Below are 20,812 nucleotides of genomic sequence, written 5' to 3'. Positions count from 1 at the left end.
TCTTCATTTGAAGATCAGTTGTTCACTTATAAATACTTGAAATTTGATGTGCAAAAACAATCATGGCAAATGGATGTGTTCTATAACGTAGAAGAAACGTCAAGTTAATTGGATTATTGAGCATATGTCGACTCCAACCTGATAGGCATACAGGTCTGTCTTGAAAAAATGATACCTTATTGTTTATCTTTAAAATCTAAAATCGCGGAATAATAATATTGTTTATGTTACTGGCATAGGACAACCAACCAATCAATGACATGCTTAATTTGTACCAACTTAAGTAGTCCAATGAGCCAATAATTTGCCATCATTGATTTATTTGGACGTGTTTCATTTTTTCTTAGATGTCGAAATGAAGGTCTCAAACTGCGGCCAGTGAACAATCAATTTAAGCAGGGATTCTATATTAATCCTAACCTCTATCATAGCGGCATAACATAGTGGGCAGCTCCTGGGTGCTCTTTTTTGACAACTAAATTATACGGAGGCATACTAAGCTATTTAGGTATATCTGGCATTTGTATCTTCTCCAAATGCAGAGAAGAATTTAATTTTAGCTAAAAATCTCTGAATAAGAAAGAAGTTAAGATGTTAAACTGAAAATGCAGATCTTCAAACAATCCCTATCTGCTTTTGAGTCTCAAATGAAGTTTCTTCAAATCCCATATCTTGAGTGAAGCTAGGATGGTTCAATGGATAGTCTATTCAGTAGGGATACTACTCTGAATGGTGGGAGCTCACTGGGTCTTTGGAGCTTCGACGATTTCCCCCAGATGGTTGGGGGTGTCTTCTGAGGAGCGATTTACTTGATTAAGGTAAATGTTTTAGCATGACATTAGTATTTGGCAACTTATACATTGCATTCTCAAATTGGACTATGGAACCACTATTGAGTATTGTAATGTTTTAGTATGACATTAATATCTAGCAACATAAGGGTACCCGTTAAGTGTCTGGCTTTCTATTCTTCCTATTGTGTTTAGTTGTTCACTTGTTGATGTAACTGAAGTGTCATTCAATGTTCAAGGTCTTTAGGGTGCTTTGATTAGTGATGTTGGTTATGCTCTTAGGAACATTTACTCGAAACATAGTTTACAGAGTTTTAAGGAAGTGAATGGGCTGAATTTATATGGTTGGATTAGTATAGTTTCGTTAGCAGGTAAATACATTTAAGAAAGTGAAAGAGCTTTGGACTAATGGGTTAGTTGCTTTACTTTTGTTTATGTGCGAGGCCACATTTTTATATGTAGTAGATGACACTCGAGGATTGCTAATAATACACTAAAGGAAATTATAAATATTTATAATACTACTGCTTCTTTACACTGCAAATATTCAGGGTATTATAACTTGAGTCATCCTATATGAACATGTGTGGTTATAAACATGTGTGGTTAATTTATTTATTTATTTATTTTTTTCATATAAGAAGGGTTGAGCTAATACAATAGATTGTCATTTTCACCCTAAGCAAGGGGTATGGGCTTATATTTCATTTTTCTCCTAGGTTGAATGGCATACAGTATGTATTATTACTCCTTTCTGAGAAAGTCGATATCGACTTGAACAAATAGGTATTTTTTACCACTGAATATCATTTTAGTGATATCAATGACATTTATATAAATCAGGTTTTTCTTAACTTTGTTTTAATTGTGAAATCTGATGGATTTGAATCCTAATGTGATGATACAAAATGACAGGAAACGTTGACACAAGAACTGGTCCGTAATCCACAGGAGCATGACACAATCAGCACTATTGTTTAAGCAAGGCATGACTTTATATTTTGTTCATGTAATTTTCTAACTCCCTCCATGTTGTAGTGATTATCCACTATCAATTGTTTTGGTTGCCAACAGATCTACCACATTAAACATCAGCCAGGTATGTGTGAGTACTCCTTCCATAGGACTTTTACTAAATGGCTTTTATGACTTCTATAAAAGATTGTCAATCGTCGTTGCCTCTCTGATTACAGGGAGGGTTTTAGTATTTTGGATAGTATCGGAAGGGCTAGGATTCAATCAAAACTTCTAGCACTAATATGGTGTCTATAATGGCTTATTCTTGAATTAGATGGGAAGTGTGGGGAGTTGGTAATTGCATAAAGGGTGGAAGAGACTTTGTATATGGGCTAACGATAATTTTTAAGTGCTCATACAGTCTAGTCACTATTGGAACTAGCTTTCTTCATGCACTTTTTCTATTTGTTTTGCGCTTGCCATGGACATAGTCCATATGACCATCTAATTCACTATAGGAATAAGATAATAAGGATTAGATCCTTCAACTTTAGTGATTCTATAATTTCTTAGACAGTTCAATCTGCATACCAAGGAACACGAGTTTTATGATTAAATTTCCATTTATTTGAAGTAAGAAAGTGCCTTTTTGGTGAATTAAATTGACAATTAATTTTCACCAATATCAAGTGAATGTCTAAGATCTAAGTAATTTACTGAAAAAGATCTTAGATTTCTTTTGGCATTGCCTTTTGCAATTATGATGGCTTAGCTATTCTATACCTCCTTGATAGGAAACCCTAACAAGCAAATAAACTGTTATGCCTTTATACCAACAATGTGTTAATCTTGGTGTTGCCTTATGTAGTCCTTGCGCAGTTTGCTTTTAATGAATCACTGAATCGGGTGGACTCTAGAGCAATGAATAACTGAACAAGGAGAAAGGAGCACAAATGAGGAGTTTTTCGAGTCCCCCTATGGAGTATGATGAATCTTAGCTTGGAGAGAGTTTGAATGCACCAACTAATGTAATGGATTATTTCTCAGTATACTCTTAAGTTATTCAGAGTTACAAAGTACAAAATGAGGTAAACTCGATAACTTTATCATGATCAATTTTCACTCATTGATTTAATTTATTGTCTATTCCAAAGTGATTACTAGGTTGAATAGATGGATTTGGTTGATTTAAAGGGGCGTGAAAAGACGACATTATTGTACACATTATTAAAGGTGTTGCAAATTGACGTAGCGAAGCATCAAGTGAGTATATTATGGTGTTTGATTTGTGTTTGACCGATGTTTGCGATCACTCTATTCAATTTCTATTTGTTACTGAGTTTATCAATTGAAGGTGATAATGGTTTTGTGGGAATTCGAGTTCATTCTTGCAGATCACCACTAAATGCAATTTTAATTCTAACTCCATACCTTATCCCAAACCTAATTCATTTTCAATTTCCTTGAATCAATTTCAGTTGTATCATTTAATCCATGTATTGGGGATTTAATTTTAACATTTTAAAATGATCTTTTAGGGCATATTACGAAGGCAAGCAATGTTTATGGTCCGAGTGATTTCACGGAGTCATAATATGTGACCTCTAATGGGTTCGATTTCAAAATATTCAATCTCCGTACAAGCTATTATGAAGATGTATGTTCCTACTTTCGCACACTTTCACTGTGGTTTAATAAGTTTGCTTAATTCTCAAAGTTTCATCTACACATACATGTAGATTGCAAACCAATCTTTGGGGCACTTACAAATTTTGAAGTTCTTGATTTTTACAATCTAGAGCGATCAATGGACCCCACTCGAAAGTTATTGCCAATGTAGCTCCAACCGAAGTTCAGTGTGTTTTAGATTTTCTGTTCAAATAATAGTACTAATAAGAGTTGTTTTTTGTGATTCTGTTGTTAATTAAGTTTGTTTTAATGACCAAGAAAGGCTCCAAAGATACATGAATGTTACTGGCTTCCCCCTCCTCCAAACATTATGAAAGCAAACCACGGATGGCTCGAGTAGAGGAAATCATGGGTCGGGGGTGGGGAGTTATATTCAGGGGACAACAATGGGGTGGTACATGGTACTCGATAGGAGGACTAGGGGTGTGTACATGCTATGTCATGAGAATGCAAAGCAATTGTTGAATGCATAACAAAGGCAATAGAGCTCGAATTTGGACCCAGGGCTTTGGATTCAAAAACGGACTCCTCTTCAAATGCGCAGCTTTCAACACAAATAAAGTCCATTGGTAAAGTGCAAGGCTGCTTGGGAACAAGCAAGACACAAAATGGAGTGGCTTCTCACTTCATCTACATGGCGAGAAACAAATTTCTCAGCCGACTCTTGTGCTAGGAAAGGAGCTTCATTACCCAAAGGGGTAAAACAATGGTGGAACTCTCGAGCGGACTTTATCTTGAGGATTGAAGACCCTAACACTACATACTTCTTGATTTGGTTCAGTAAAATGTATTGAGGGGACTTGCAGTAGTGCTTCCACTCTATATGATATAAGATCTCTGATCACTTGTAATTGTTCATGTAACCCCACTTTTTGCTTAATACAAGTTACCTTTAGCAAAAAAAAAAAAGTTTGTTTTAATGGTTTTTCATGTTAGGTTCAAAGTGTTGCTCGCAATCAAACAAGAGAAAGTATTGATGAGTTTTTGACAAGTTGCGTAAAATTTGATCTTGCAAAAGCTGAGAAAGTTAACGTTATTAATATCAGACCTTCTTCTGTGGCTGAAATCGAGACCTTCTGCGGCTGAAATCGACTCAATAAGCTAATTTTGATAGTGTGCAAGTTTCTTTTCTTTTTGTCATATTTGTTAGTGTGTTATTGTTTTGCAATATTATGGACTAAGACAATTTTCATAATGCTACTACATACGCTGATTCACCGTTGCTCAAGTTCAACATTAACCACTTCTAATTCACCGTTCACTTCAACTGATTTTATTCAAAAGTTACCACTTACTCTTATAAACTCGGGGAAAAAGTCGAGTTCTAAGGTGTTACTTTCTTTGTTATGAGGTCAATAAACCGCCATCAATTTTTGTTCAAATTTTTGTCACATGGAATTTAGTTGTTCAGAGATCCAAGTTTGTCTACACGAGTGTGGTGAAACTTATGTTATGTTATTTGGACTTGCTGAGCATACTGTATCTGTAGCTATTCATTGTATTGGCCAGAAAATCCTGAGGACCTGCAGATTGTATAAAAAAGTACTTGTTTGTCCTGTTTCAAGTAGCCAAAGTCAGTCTTAATTAGTGATTCCTAATGGTGTTTATCATCATAAGCATCGATTGTAAGGTCATAGTGTATTTTACCGTTAGGATCTAATGCAGACTTTAGAAGTTCATCCGGATATAAGCGGGGCCTTTTGCGGTTGGTAAAAATTTAACGAGAGAGTACATGTTCCATAGATTGAGGACATAGTACTAACTTGATTGCCATTCCTATCGAGGATCGACATGAAAATATAACAAGAATTGAAAAAGTCAAGAGTTTGACAAATCTTTTTATATCATAGCCCAATTAGGGGACATCCGATTCAACCAGGTTTTTCATGTTGATAAATTAGGGTATTTAATAGGTGAGATGGTCTGGTATGTTGTTGTTGTGTGTGTGTGTGTACTACGTGTGTTCAGCTATGTGGGAAGCTTACTTTCATTGAGTTTGTGATCCTTCACTGTCTTCATATAAAATTTCTAATATGTTTGTGTCCTTCTTTGGCGATTGTAGAAAACCGTGAACAACGTATGGGCAATGAAGATGAAGCTTTGGTGAAAATGATAATTGAGATGTTGCCTGCTCCAGGGAAACACGAAGGGACGGATGAGGATGTTACGAGGAAGATGTTGCCGATCGGGAAGCAATGGAAGCGGTGTTGCCCTCTTCAACAAAGCCCGGAGGGACGGATGAGGAGACTGTAGAAACTATTGAGGATCGGGACTTCGGTCACGAGACTCTATCTTTTTTTCTCTGTTACTATATATCTTTATGTGGCATGAAATTATCGCCACACTTACAGATTGATGTGAAATGTTTTTACAGTTTAAGGGCGATGAAAGTGAAAGTCCCGGACGATAAGATGGTTCCGAGAACGAAGGTCTCATAAATAATAGTTAGACGAGATGTTCTCTTTAATGTTTGTCTGTGCGTTTATTGTATGTATGTTGAAACCTATTGATGTAAAGCTATGTATTTAAATATGTGCTCAGCATACTCTTTTAAGTAATTTTGTTGATCGAACTTTGTTGTTCAAATGTAATAAAATGTTTGTTAGTGCAATTTGACGGGATTTTGTTTTTCTGTCTTCCAAGTCTTTTTAGGTTTTAACGATTACTGAGTTGACCTTTCTTTCAAGTATCAGTAGTTTCTCTTCAAATTTGTTTTTTCCATGAAAAGGGTGAGATAAGTTGTTCGGGCTACCATTCTAGAGGGTGCAATTTGCCAAATCAAAACTCACAGATAAAATTGCGCAAAGTGTTGAGTTGCACTTTTACATTGTTTGATCGACCAAAGTCCACTTCACTTTTGGCGATCGGTGTTGTCTCTAAATTACGAGGGTTTCAAGCATATAGTTGTTAAATGTGTATGGTCCACGGTGATCATGCAATGACAGTGGTTTTGAGCTTTTACGCATTGGGGTATCTATAAAACCCATTTTAGATGGTGGTGAAGTGGAGGGCTAAATATTGTCTAGGTTTAAGGCACGTGTTTTCAACACCGGCTATCCCTTCAGATTTTTGCGCGGCGGCTTCAAATTTCGGGGAATAACCCAAGGGCTATTATCTCAACTATGGCAGCTAAATGCAATCACACATTTAAAAGCCATTAAAAGGTCTGTTTTCCACTGCCGACATGATAAAAGGAAAAAACAAAGTTATAAGAAGCTTTTTATGAAGTTCTCAGACCATACAAAGATTCCTTTGGTTAGGTCGTATTTATAAAATGGGGTTCCTTTGGTTAGGTCGTATTTATAAAATGGGGTAAACTCGATAATTTTATCATGATCAATTTTCACTCACTGATTTAATTTATTGTCTATTCCAAAGTGTCAATTTCCTTGAATCAATTTCAGTTGTATCATTTAATCCATGTATTGGGGATTTAATTTTAACATTTTAAATTAATCTTTTAGGGTATACACTACACCATATGGACTGGTTTGTAACGGATATGCATCCGTCACTAAAAATATTAGTAACGGTTATCTTGCGTTGACACAAAAGCGTGACAATCGACAATAACGGATATTAGTCGCTGTTTCGGCAATAAACTGCTTCAACACAACGAGAGCAATGGTAAAGAACGCACTAAGAAACAGAGGAATTTGATGTTGAAGGAGATGAAACTGAACTAAATAATGGTTGCCTACGTACCTAAGATCTATTCTCTAGGGATCAAGTTTCAACGTAGTTCCTAATGAAAACCAGTTTGGTATTTATATAAGTAGAATAGAGAGTCATTGTAGCTCAAGTAATCTTGTAGCTTGAGTAGACTATAACTCTCATCTGATAATTATCTCTTTGATAAGAAATGAATCTGGACATAAATCAATGTACATTAGTGGCAAGCCATGTGGCTAAGGTTCAGCCTTAGACACATGAGTTAATGGGCCTGTACATTGATTTATGATATTGCAAATTGGGCTTTAGCCCTGTCGATTAAACGAATAAAATGGAGACCCCTAATAATGGACGTTTGCCACGTAGGTGGGGGTCGAAACACCGCCCCCTCTTTGTCATGCGAACAAAGTTCACATGGCAAAGAAGAGAAGAAAAATCAAGGAAAACTTGGAATAAGAAAAGAGTAAGCGTAGTGTATAACGAAATATCATGCGAAAGGAAATGATAGAAAAATGGAATGTCAAGAAAAATGCCTGAAAAATTGTGTGTTAAATAATTTTAAACTAATTTATATGAGGCTGCAATGTAATTAATTGATAGAGGGTGAAACACGAATGAAAATAGGTGACAAAAAATCGATAAAGAAAACCAATTTTTAATCCGGATTGGCAGATCTAGCATTAATAATAATGGATTCCTTTCAATAGAAGTGGTTGGGCTATAGTGGCACACCCACTAGTTGGTGAGAGGGGTGAACAAAGGAGATAAAGAGATAAAACAAAGGTAGGAAGTGATAACCACATTCATGCAACGAATTTAAATTCGGATTAGGAAGTGATAAGCACGAATTTAAATCCGTAGAAAAATAATAATAATAATAATAATAATAAATAAGCTGAATAAAGATTTCGCTTAGAAAGTTAACTTCATGCGAATTTTTGCCGCACGGAGAAACGACGGTTGTACGAGCCTCGGAAAGTTTCGCTCAGAAAGTTCGGCTTAATGCCTTAAAAAAAATAATGACGCTGATGAAAATTTTCGTTCGGAAAAATTCTCACAAAGAGAAAGATCGGAGAATACCTTAGAAAAATAATGACGCCATTGAAAATTTTTGCTCGGAGAATTTTTTAAGTAGAAAGATCGGCACAATGCCTTAGAAAAAATAATGAAGCTGACGAAAATTTGCACTCGGAAAATTTTTTAGGTAGAAAGATCGGCACAATGTCTTAGAAAAAATAATGAAGCCGTGAAAAAATTTTCGCCGAAAAATTTTTCGTAGAAAGATCGGCACAATGCCTTAGAAAAAATAACGACGTTGACGAAAATTTTCACTCGGAAAATTTTTCGTAGAAAGATCGGCAGAATACCTTAGAAAAAATAATGATGCGGAAAATAGTTAACGAAAAAGCTTAAGCCGGGTTTAATGCAGATTTCGAAAAAGAAAATGAAGATTTAATCGAACAACCGTAAGACAATTGATTAGGTGATTGTGTGAATGTAATATCATAGAGCTAAAACTTCTTTTGATGAAAAATAAAAATAAAGATGGGTCAGTTATTGAATATTGTTGTTGTGTCATATAATATACCTGCGGAAAACTGACAATGTTGTAGATTTATGCAGTTGAAATGAAATAGAACGAGACGCCCCCATGTAGAGAAAAATTCCCCCAATGCTAACTTAACTCGGCAAAATTAGATTAAGCGAGTGTAAAAACGTTCGAACTTCAACTAACAAAACGAAACGCGATGACTTAGTCGGATATTGTCGTAGTGATAGTAACGGACTAAGCGAGCGTAAAAGCGTTCAAACTTAGACTGGCGAAGTTAAACGTAGTAACGTCTTCAGATTTTGTTGTAGCGATAGTAATGACTAAGCGAGCGTAAAAAACGTTCAAACTTAGACTGACAAAGCTAAATGTGGTAACCACGATTTTTTAAGTAATGATAGTAATGAACTAAGCGAGCGTAAAAGCGTTCAAACTTAAGCTGACGAACCTAAATGTGGTAACTTCGTCAGATTTTTTCGTAATGATAGTAATGAACTAAGTGAGCGTAAAAGCGTTCAAACTTAAGCTGACGAAGCTAAATGTGGTAACTTCGTCAGATTTTTTTTGTAATGATAGTAATAAACTAAGCGAGCGTAAAAGCGTTCAAACTTAAGCTGACGAAGCTAAATGTGGTAACTTCGTCAGATTTTTTTCGTAATGATAGTAATGAACTAAGCGAGCGTAAAAACGTTCAAACTTAGACTGATGAAAAGATGACTGCAAAAGTGATGTGTCTTGACCCTTCGCTTCAAACGACGACGGAGAGACAAGCCAATGAATCTGCATGACGTATGTCATTTCGGGGTCTTTGAGTAATAGAGATGTTATCAAATTGCCGAGCAAGACTATGTATCAAACTAAGATAAGCCGCCATACGCTCATCTCTTGCTTCAAAGACCCACCAAACTGATTGGCAACAAGGCGAGAATCCGTGTATAACTGGAGCTTTCGCTCCCCCAGTGTCAAAGTTGTTCTCAAGGCACAAATGGCATCCTCATACTCGGCTTCGTTATTTGAAGCGGCGAAGCCAAGTCGCACAGATTTCTCAATCTTTTTCCCGCCGGGTTTAACAAAAACACATCCAATTCTAGACCCAGATTTACTATAGGAGCCATCTGAGTAAACAATACATAGGTCAATGGGATTAGGAATTGCGTTTTCATGTTAGTCTTTGTCGCCCCCAGTTAGTGGCGGCCCGTCTTCCATAGATTCTTCCTGGCACAAGAAATCGTCAATAGGAGAATCATCAATCGAAAAATCAGCTATCAAAGAAACCAGAGCATATCCTTTTTCAGTAGTACAACTTTCAAAGACATTGCTATATGCATTAAGATAACTTTTCCATTCGGCTAATCTACTTGATTCTGATAAAAAAAGACGGGTCTACTATCATCAATGAAAAGAACATCACTAACAGCTTGAGTTGTAGCTGCCATGTATATGCCACTAGGTTGACCGGTTGAAGGACTTTGTCAATATAGGAGGACTGACCAAGTATTTCTTCAGTTGTTGCAATGCCATCTCACAATCAATGTTCTAAGTTGCCGCCCTCTTTAAAGTCTGGAAGAAGGGATGACAACGATTGGAATATTTAGAAATAAATCTATGAAGAGCGGCAAGCCGATTAATAAGTCGTTAAATTTCCTTCTTATTTTTTGGTGATGGCATATCAATAACGGCGCGTATCTGATCAGGATTAGCCTCAATACCTCTACGAGTCATGAGGTATCCCAGAAATTTATCTGGAAGAGAGGCAAAAAGAACATTTGGCAGGATTGAGTCTCATGTCATACTTGTTAAGCCTATCAAAAACAAGTTGAAGATCGGAAAGATGATCACCAGTATCCTTCGATTTAACGACTATATCATCGATATAAGCCTACATTATTTTTCCCAACAGATTGGAAAAAATTGTATTGAAGAGTGAAATCCATTTCATCCAGAAGATTTAAACAGACAGACGCCCTCGGTCGAGCCTATGTGGAAGATGACACCTGCCATTACCTCTTACAAGAGTTAGAGATTTTAGGCGGTACACACTTTCAGATCCTACTGGAGATTGTCTTTTTCTTTGCATGTAACCAGCCTATCTAGGTCGGTAGTTTGTTTGGGATTATGGTCTTCCCTCTAGTTGCTTCTGTGACACCTTCCTTCCTTATCGGATCAGACCTGTCTAGGATGACGATTTTCCTCAGGTTGACGAGGTCAGCCTTCCCTGTCAGGTCAGTCTCGTTTGGGATATTGGTATTCCTTATATTTTCTTCGGTGACACCTTCTTTCCTTGTCTGGTCGGACCTGTCTGGGATGACAATTTTTCTCAAATCTGCAAGGTTGGCCTTCCCTGTTAGGTCGATCCAGTCTAGGATGAAGGTTTTCCTTATACTTTCTTCCATAACGCCTTCTTTCCCTACCTGGTCGGACCTGTCTAGGATGGCGATTTTCCGCAAATCTGTGAGGTCGGCCTTCCCTGTCAGGTCGGTCCAGTCTGGGATGAAGTTTTTCCTTATACTTTCTTCCGTGACGCCTTTTTTCCCTGTCTGGACGGACCTTTCTAAGATGGCGATTTTTCGCAAATCTGCGAGGTCGGCCTTTCCTGTCAGGTCGGTCCAGTCTGGGATGAAGTTTTTCCTTATACTTTCTTCTATGACTCTTTTTTCCCTGTCTGGACGGACTTGTCTAGGATGGCGATTTTCCGCAAATCTGCGATGTCGGCCTTCCCTGTCAGGTCGGTCTAATCTAGGATGAAGTTTTTCCTTATACTTTCTTTCGTGACGCCTTTTTTCGTTAGTTGGTGTGAGAGTAATGTCCACGTCCATATCCATGTCAACTGAAGGATCGACATGGACAAACGGCGGACCGCATGGAGGATTACTGACTTGTCAATTTTCTTGTTGCAAAACTGTTAGGGTTGGTGCCCGCGGTTGTATTGCCTTTTGCGGTGGTGGTGGCAGAGGCGGTGGCGGTTGCGCTGCTACAATTGGATGTTGCGAATTGATCCTACAACTAGGAGCAACTTGATTGTTCAATGGTTCTTGCATTGGCCGATTTGAATTTCGAGGGTTGCGAGTATTATTAGCAGGAGGAATATGTCGACTATTTGGTCTGCTTCTTGTGCTTACCATCTTGATTGTTTCACGTGATAATAAATTCTAAATTCCCCACAGACGGCGCCAATTATGTTTCGGCAATAAACTGCTTCAACACAACGAGAGCAATGGTAAAGAACGCACTAAGAAACAGAGGAATTTGATGTTGAGGGAGATAAAACTGAACCAAATAATGGCTGCCTACGTACCCAAGATCTATTCTCTAGGGATTAAGTTTCAACGTAGTTCCTAATGAAAACCAGTTTGGTATTTATATAGGTAGAATAGAGAGTCATTGTAGCTCAAGTAATCTTGTAGCTTGAGTAGACTATAACTCTCATTTGATAATTATCTCTTTAATAAGAAATGAATCTGGACATAAATCAATGTACATTAGTGGCAAGCCATGTGGCTAAGGTTCAGCCTTAGACACATGAGTTAATGGGCCTATACATTGATCTATGGTATTGCAAATTGGGTTTTAGCCCTATCGATTAAACGAATAAAATGGAGACTCCTAATAATGGACGTTTGCCACGTAGGTGGGGGTCAAAACAATCGCGTTTATTTTCCGTTACTAAAATTAGTCACGGATAATATACGTTCTGAAATTAATTTCAGTGACATATAAAAACCGTTACAATTCATTTCCAACGTTTATTAATTTCGCCAAACGTTTGTTTGCAACTGATAAAGTGTTGGTATTTTCCGTTTTTGACATTTACTAACCGTTACTAATTTTCCATTACTAACGGTTATATATCCGTTACTAATATCTTACATTCCTAACGATTTTCTATCCGTTACTAATTATTTCTCATTTATTAAAAAAAATGGTTTTTCTGGCCCTTTTATATGTGGGGCCACCTGCACCCTTTTCAGTCTACAATGTATCAATTAAATTCTTCCATTCATCAATAACTCGATCTAACAATTAAATTCTTTCTATTCATCCACAACGAAAAGTAATGAAGAACAACATAGATGTTCTAAACACCCCGCCCCGCCAACCAAGTAAAATAGCAAAGTTTACACAAAGGGACATTTTGCGGCGAAGTTAGCTCCATATTTCTGATATTATTGCACCTGGATTTGAAAGTGGTGGCACACTTCAAAGGTATACTTCTCCATTACTATATCCATCAATGACTTTACTTCCAAAGGGGCATGCCCAACATGAAGAAGTAACTTTCTTTGTTTCATTCGATTATGACAGCATGTTTCCACCCATAAGAAGAATTCCCTTACTTTCTTCAAGTCCCCATAATACAATAGACCATCTCAGAAAATTATAAGTACCCTACATAGAAACAAGAGTCACAAAACAATATAGGAGATCATAGATTTAACCAAACTTTGGACGTTGACTACTAACTAACTAGTGCTTACGGGAGAAAACCTTATGCATCTCAAATAAAGAAGTCTATCTTCTAACTGTTTATGTAAATCCCAGAGATTACCTCTGACTCTCAGCCATTGGTTGTGGCATTATGGACAAGACTGCATTGTCACCAGTGACTTCAGTTGCATTCCCTAGAGAAACACAGTAAATTTAATTTATTTGCACATAAGAAAGAAAACTCCTTAAGTTAAACTGAAATCAAGTGTCACACTAGATTCATAGATATTCGATGTAGCTCCAGTCAATCTCCTCCTTTGTGTACACCTCCTGCTCCATTTTAAAATTGAGAACCCTGCAATTAAAAAACAATAATCACAAGAATTTACTTTGGGCAATGCCAATCGAGAACAATATCATGTGCTAGTAAACATCTCCATGCTTTGAGTAACACTATTTTCTGATTGGTATACGCTTTGGGTGGTAAATTATTTAATTCTAAAAGCATTTGAAGGTGCATTTTGTGTTCGTACTAAAGGATAAAAGATGAACAACAGAGCAGCAAACTCTGAGCACCATAAAAACATGAAAAGCATGCTCCTTAGACTTTAGTAGTTATGAAAGACTGAAATAAATGGTACAACAGTACCTTTGATCTGGTTGAGATAAGTAAGCCAACATCACTAGAACATCTGACAAGAAATTGATCTGGTTGTGATGATGCTTGGCAGATAGATAGGTTTTAAAAAAGAAATTGATGGCTCTAACTTACAGTGTCAATAAAGTTTGAACCTGACTATACCCCTCCAATTACATAAATTGATTCACCGATCACAATTGCTCCAGCAGATACCCTTGGTTGATGCATCGAATCACCATCTATCCAAGAGCCAAAGCGAGGATCCAATACCTCGACCTCTGAAACATTTCTAGTTCCGTCAAAACCCCCAAAGGCATATCTGCAATGCAAATTGTTTATCATATATTGTCAGATTCCTGTATATATTATATGGTCCCTAGACAGCAAAGCCTATGAAAATATTGTAAATGTGTGCATTTATATACTTGTAAACATAACAAGCACACACAGTCATAGCCATGTTCACTGATATTTGGACTTTAATCAATACAATCTGCCCAAAGATACACTATGCTGAATTACAATTGTCCAACAGCTGAAATTACGCCATTATGCACAACTGCAAACCAAGGTCATAATATAACTATAACAAAGAGGACATGCAAACCAATACTTAACATATTTATCTAATTAAGGAACTTACATCTTTTCATTAAAAGCAGCCACGGAATGGCCTCCCCTGCTTGTCTTCATACTAGGAACACTCTCCCAAGAAATTGTCCGGGGATCAAACCTTTCAGTTGAACTGTGACAGCAGAAGGCAGAAGAATAAAGCTCTATGTCTCTGTACTAAGATTGCATACTCTTTTCTATCTTTTGCCCCACGAATAACTGCAAGAATAAAGGAAGGAAATTTATGGCGTCAATAGCAAATGAGAAATGGAATGTCCCATTCGGCAATTACAAAACATTTGAACGATGTAGTGTTATTCTAATATATAAAATCCTGACGACCACTGAAATTGAACGATGCAAACTACAGGAATGCTTATAGAAAAGAGTGTAAAAAGCTATGATCAAGTAAGGTACATAAAATGTCTCACCTGATTGATCTAGCTTGATTTACTGAAAACTCTCGATCCATTGGATTGGGTCCAATTGGCAATGGTCCGTAGGGGTTGTAGAATTGGCATAATGTAGCACTCTACGCCAATGATACTACTATTTGATTGTGTTGGATTTGCTACCATAAAGTAGTCCATAGTGTCGAGTTGATTGGATTTGTGACAAGAACGGAATAAAGGCGGCCAATATTTACATCTAAGGAGTCCAAAGTCATCTGATTAGTGTAAGATCACTCAGTTTCAACCAACACCATATGATGGTCCTGAATTCTGAAATTGAAACTCATCGAGGTACCCACATTCGATATTCTCAATCGGTACATTTTTCCTATGTGACAAAATCAAATCCATCAAAATGAGCAAATTGATCAAGTATTTTGGGGAGTCTAATAGGCAATTGATTTGAACTGATGGTGAAAATTATATCTGACCTTGTGTAACTTTAAACGACTCATGCCGATCATTAAATTTGTCCAAGTCTACAGCTCATTTTCCGTTCATAAGGAGGGCGTAGGGTAGAGCTCATCATAATCGAGACTTGGCGGTAAACGCCCTCTCAAATCTGGTAAAATAGTATAAACAAAAATTCGAGTTAAATTTTACCAAGTTCACATTAAAATCAAATTCATACGTGAAAGTGTACATTAACAATATTTTTTGCAGTAAAAATGAGATCACACTAATGAGGGAGTTATGGATAACCATTTTTCAGTAGAATTGCTCATGCCTTAGTTTAGTTGGGTGGGTGGGTCGTAACAATAAAGTCTGAGCCCAACAAATTAGATAAAATTTAGCCTAAATCCGCTTACTGGTTATTTCACAGTTTGTTCATTGGTTTTCGTTGAACAGATGCATGCTTAACACTCTTAGAAGTTAGAATAACAAGAAGATTAAAAGAAGAAAGAGTAAAAGTGTAAGAAATTACCTTGTAGTCATAGGAATACCAATCACCAATGAGAAGATCAAATTCAGCTTCTGGCTTGTTGAAGGGTACTAGGATGATGTTTCGGTTGTTGACCCTTAAAGGCCCAAAACCTCCAGCGGCCTTCTGGAAATTCAGTGTGGGAAAGTAGAAGAAGCTACCTATCTGGTCCTTGGTTTGGAACACATAGGTCCAGTTCTTACCAGGCTGGATTGGACAGTTTGTCCCTGATACTCCATCTTGCCATGAATTTAGCCTTTGTTGTATGCCATTCCTGCATCACATCCCAATTATTAACTCTAGTTAGGCAAGTCATTGCCTTTGAAACTGTGCAACCATGCTATCCTATTTACATGGAGAAAATTCAAAAAATAATGTGATCTAAAATTCTAAATTAAATTACACCAGGAAAAAAAGTTGCATACCATGTCAATAGTAATGGTTCATCTAGACCATTGAAAACGTTCACGTGGATGTTATCATTGGTTGTTGCGTTGATAAGGGTACCTGGGAACATACCATTGATGGTAATAACCTGTATACATAGCAATCATCTTTTAAGTTAGAATTATATAAGTTACAGAACATAGTCGTAATGGATTATTTTCCAGCTTAGGATGTGTGTAATTTTACGTGTACCATTTATTCTTATCTGCTGTTTTACAGGTGAAGAGAAAAACTTGTTTTTTATCTATGGGTTCTGATCCGACGCCTCACGGGGACTTCAACGACACACGTGGTAAATGCTCATAACAGACTAAAGAAGGGCGTCGGTAGTCTTGTCTTTTTTTCGAATATCTGATGTAGTGCCCATTCTAAAAGTTGACATTGTCCGGACGTTCCTGTAATTCAGGTTATGAAGCAAGCTAGTAAAGAGAGTTGCACCATACTTCAAATTCAATAAAGTCTCAAGAACATACTTTTTCCTGAATTGTCTGCAGTTTTGTAATGTGGAGCTTTAGAAGAGCGAGCAAAAACATAAGAACAAACCAGATCAACATTCTGAGAAAAAAGAATGCACCTGTGGTGGTAGAATGGGTCTCATATCCTTAGTGATTGGAGATTTTATGCTACTAAATATTGCCTGGAAAGAACCAAGATGTAAGTAAAATGTAAGTAAAAAGTGGTTTACAGTGGGAAGGGGGAAGAGGAGAAAGAACTCTTGCGTGCTGGTAGTTGAATGCCTATAAAGACGAAGGCTAAATCGATTCCCATCATCTATTATGTCAACCAGTGGTCTAGCAAACCTGTAGGACACCTAAAAACAATAAATCAAATGAATTAAAGAAAATGCTATAGAGAAAAGTTCATAAGAATACTGAACAAAAATGCAAACCTTCAAGACCAGCAGTGAAGAGCACAAGATCGCAAATTCACTTGTCTCTTTTAAAAAATTTCTCAAACACGACGTTCAAACACTTTGTGACATGATTCACCTTAGGATTTCCGTCATACTCCTTCAATTATATATAAATAATCTTTTAAGTGGGATTTCATTATGAAAACAAGTTATTAACAAGTAAACCAGATCAGAAAGTACAAAAAGGCAAACCTTGTCTGAAGATGCGCATTCCAACAAAACCAACTAAGTCCTACCTCTGTAGCTTGACTGCAAAGAATGACGGGCAAACTAGATGTCTCGTAAGCACATACTAGAGTCTCGTCTAAGTCCAGAACAAGCTGCAGGGCAAGGAGCACTCATAAGTATCTATACACTTAAAAAATTGGGTAGCTGTGAAGAACAAGGTGAACAAAAAAAATGTATTTGCACTCAATAATGTCTAAGGTGCATGAGCTCATTTAGACAGAGACAAAAACTACATGCCATACAGTAAAAACAAGTCATGAGCAATTTAAACAAGATTATACATTATGTAAGAAGCCCTTTGTCAAAACACACAAAACACTAGCGAAAGAGAGAGAGAGTAGTTTCCTGAAAAATATATTCTCATTAATCATCGTCATAGATCATCACATCTCTCTAGATCGATCTAAAAATGGCGTTGGCATTCGATGATACGATCGTCCGTTTATTATAGTAAGAGATCAAGAACGAGAAGACTAGATTACGAGGAATCGATGCTCAGAAATCACACATCTCTGCTTTGGTAAAAGTACATTTGCTAGGATTCTACGTGCTTCTCTTGGTCCTAAAGGCATGGATAAAAAACGCTTCAAGAGAAGGAATGTCATGCAACTAAAAGTTTCATACTTTACGCCTAAAACTGTAAGTCTACAAGATAAAACTGTAAAAGGTTTACAGTGTCATGCAATTAAAACTGAAACAAATTAGAACTTCAATTCAAAAAAAAGAAAAAAAGAGAAGGAATGTCACCGCTAGCATTGTGAGGAGAGACGGGGAACAGCCACTACCCTTCAATGCCTACACTCAAGTTCATCAAATACATCTCAGATATAGCAATTAAAAGCCGATATGCTGAATAAAAACCAATAAAATCAAACAAGGCATGTTTACCTTTGCAAAGTGACCAACACCGAAAGCTTTCTTGAAATGGATCGCTAGCCCAACATATTGTATACACGTCTACCTTTGTACAGAAAGAGACTTCTAAGAGACCCCCTTCTTCCTCCTCCTTTATTCGGGCTGGGAACCGGCAATGCGAAAACTTTCACAAGTTTGCATTGGCGGAGTTAAAAAGGGGTTAGAATACTCACAAACCTGCAAAACAAACAAGCATATATATAATACATTCAACAATATATAGCAAAGCTTACACATATATATCCAAAATAGTTCAGCAAGTTACAACTATAACCTTTATACAATATGCCCAAAAAGATTACCAAATTACAAGAACATTAACCATACTTAATGCTTCTGTGAGCACATATGTCCAAAAAGATTACAAAATTACAACTAGAACATTAACCATACTTACTGTTTCTGTCAGCCCATATGTCCAAAAAAAATTGCTAAACAATATGTCCACAAAGATTAGCACTAATCAACCATTCTTAATCATATTTCAACCGTCCAACAGCCCAAATCAACCACCCTCCAGCAACAAAACCATGAAGGGTTTTATTTCCATACTGGGGACCATCATAGACTAACGCATCACCCATAAGCACTTCATCAATATTAATCTTTTTCTCACCTCTAAGCACTTTTCTGCCATGACAAATATCTTTGTGAATAGGATCGGTCACCACAAACCCATTGGCTACTTCATTACCTTCTCTGTCCAATAAGGTAACTCTAGGCTTGTCAGACAATCCTACATGAGCACTTGTTGCCTCAAACGGAGAAACCAAGTTTTGATGAGAACTTGGAGATAGATGATGAGGTGAGTTTGAACCATTAGGTGCATTCATTGAGGTGTGGGGGGGGACAGGTTCGGTGCAATGTGAGTCTGTGATAATAGAAAACACATGTATAAGGCAAAATACAAGTTATACGTATGCCTAATTATAGAAATTACAAACTCACCATCAACAAGTTAGTTAAATTGGCTAGGGAAGCTTTAACCTCAGCCAACTCTTTCTCATTATTTGGGACTAGCACTAGCGGATGGCGCCAATGCTTTGTCAAGTAAGTATTCACCAACCGCGGCATGTTCAACTTGTTTCGTGAGATTTGAGAAGCCAACAAAGACGAAAGTACGCCCTTTATTGTCCTTCCCAAAGATTTCAACTAATACATCGCCTTCAAGGTCTATGATCTTGTCAATATCATTCTCTCCCCTACCGCTTGCTTCAGTAGCTCTCCTTTCTTTAACAGCCTTCACTTGTTCATGAAACAACAAGCACAACCAAATAAAGACACTCATGTATATATACATTTTGGGAGTAAAGATTCACCAAGCGATACATGATTAAATCCAAGAATTTTTACTATGGTCCTCAACACATTTAAATGTAACAAGTATAAATACTTACATATGCTATGCTACGAGCACTCTCCAAAATAGATCCATCCACGGCCTTTCGTGACTGTTAGCCAATCGTCTTCTCTACGGACTTTGACATTAGGATTCTTTTGTTTCTACACAAAAGAATATCAAATGTTACTACAGACCACTTCCAATAATAAAGATATTGAGATAGGACGGTACCTTCTTGTAACGCATTTGGGCATATTTTTGTCGCCCAAGAGTATGACCAATGGTGTTCTTTTTCCTATTTGCTGCATTTATTGCATTCCTTCGTACGACTTCAGGTCTAAATTCACGGGTCACAAACTCAGCCCAAAATGTTGGATTCATACCATCAGGACATGCGGCAATAGCAGCTTCCTTGCTTAAGGCTTTCTTTATGATATGTTTTCGGTAGTTGCATTTTGCAGTCTTGAATTTACAGGAAAACTCCCTCTGAAGATTTTTATAAGCCAAAGCCATGGGCACATCATATTCAAACTCAACCTATCAAGAATTATAAAGGTTGGAAATTCATTTTTGGTAAAGTTTAAATGATAACATTATCAACAAGAATAGAATGTTACCACCAAAGCGTCCCACACTGCATCCTTAAAGGTTTGTTTCACAAGCCGCCAATCCTTGTAATTCAAAGGGATGGTTACTCGAATAAAATGCCCCAAGCGGGTTACCCATTTCATCCCATAAGGACTAACAGCAGTGCCCTTACTAGACACCAAGACAAGCATCTTAGCCTTAACTGATGAAGGTGCACCAGATGATTCAGATGTTACCGGGGGTGTTGCTTCACCAGATGGGGGTGTTGCTTGACCTGATGGGGGTGGCTGCAAGGCACTAGGGCCTGAAGATTGACCACTTGATGCCATTAAACTATCCTGCAAATAGTGACAATTGAATGCATATAGTAGGTATTGCATATCTTAATCTTTAAGTGAAATGACTACACTTCAAAACGTAAAACAAATCGCATTCAACTTTGAGGCACAACCATCAAATTACAGCGTACAATTATCAAACTTGCAGCACAAAATCATATAATTCACGCAATATAAAACTAAACACAAATAGATGCATCCCTAGCAAAAAGTTATATTAGACATTAAGTTAACGTCGTCTTTCTAGCAAGGGTTTCAAATTGGGTTGGTCTTCAAGAGTAGATTGGAAGTCAGTTAGTACATCTAGCTCATCCACTCGACAAGTCAATCGC

At 37.2% G+C, this 20,812-nt stretch overlaps 2 long non-coding RNA genes and 1 pseudogene across 2 annotated transcripts; 1 reads left to right on the top strand and 2 right to left on the bottom strand.

The window, feature by feature from the left end:
- The first annotated feature begins 1,710 nt into the window (after positions 1-1,710).
- LOC147492169 (uncharacterized) lies at positions 1,711-3,405 on the top strand. The gene is made up of 4 exons (XR_015198714.1): positions 1,711-1,890; positions 2,617-2,836; positions 2,903-3,011; positions 3,287-3,405. It is a non-coding gene; the product is annotated as an uncharacterized LOC147492169 (long non-coding RNA).
- Positions 3,406-13,049: 9,644 nt separating this feature from the next.
- LOC147492168 (uncharacterized) lies at positions 13,050-14,551 on the bottom strand. Its single transcript, XR_015199637.1, has 4 exons — positions 14,367-14,551; positions 13,856-14,042; positions 13,733-13,775; positions 13,050-13,438 (listed from the first exon to the last, which is right to left on the bottom strand). It is a non-coding gene; the product is annotated as an uncharacterized LOC147492168 (long non-coding RNA).
- A 160-nt stretch (positions 14,552-14,711) lies between these two features.
- On the bottom strand, positions 14,712-18,537 carry LOC147492167 (monocopper oxidase-like protein SKS1; annotated as a pseudogene).
- Between the last annotated feature and the right edge of the window lie 2,275 nt (positions 18,538-20,812).

The sequence above is a fragment of the Coptis chinensis genome, chromosome 6 (assembly GCF_015680905.1).
Source record: "Coptis chinensis isolate HL-2020 chromosome 6, ASM1568090v1, whole genome shotgun sequence".
Taxonomy (NCBI): domain Eukaryota; kingdom Viridiplantae; phylum Streptophyta; class Magnoliopsida; order Ranunculales; family Ranunculaceae; genus Coptis; species Coptis chinensis.
Note: the sequence above shows the minus strand (reverse complement) of the source record. Positions and strands in the feature narration are given on the sequence as shown.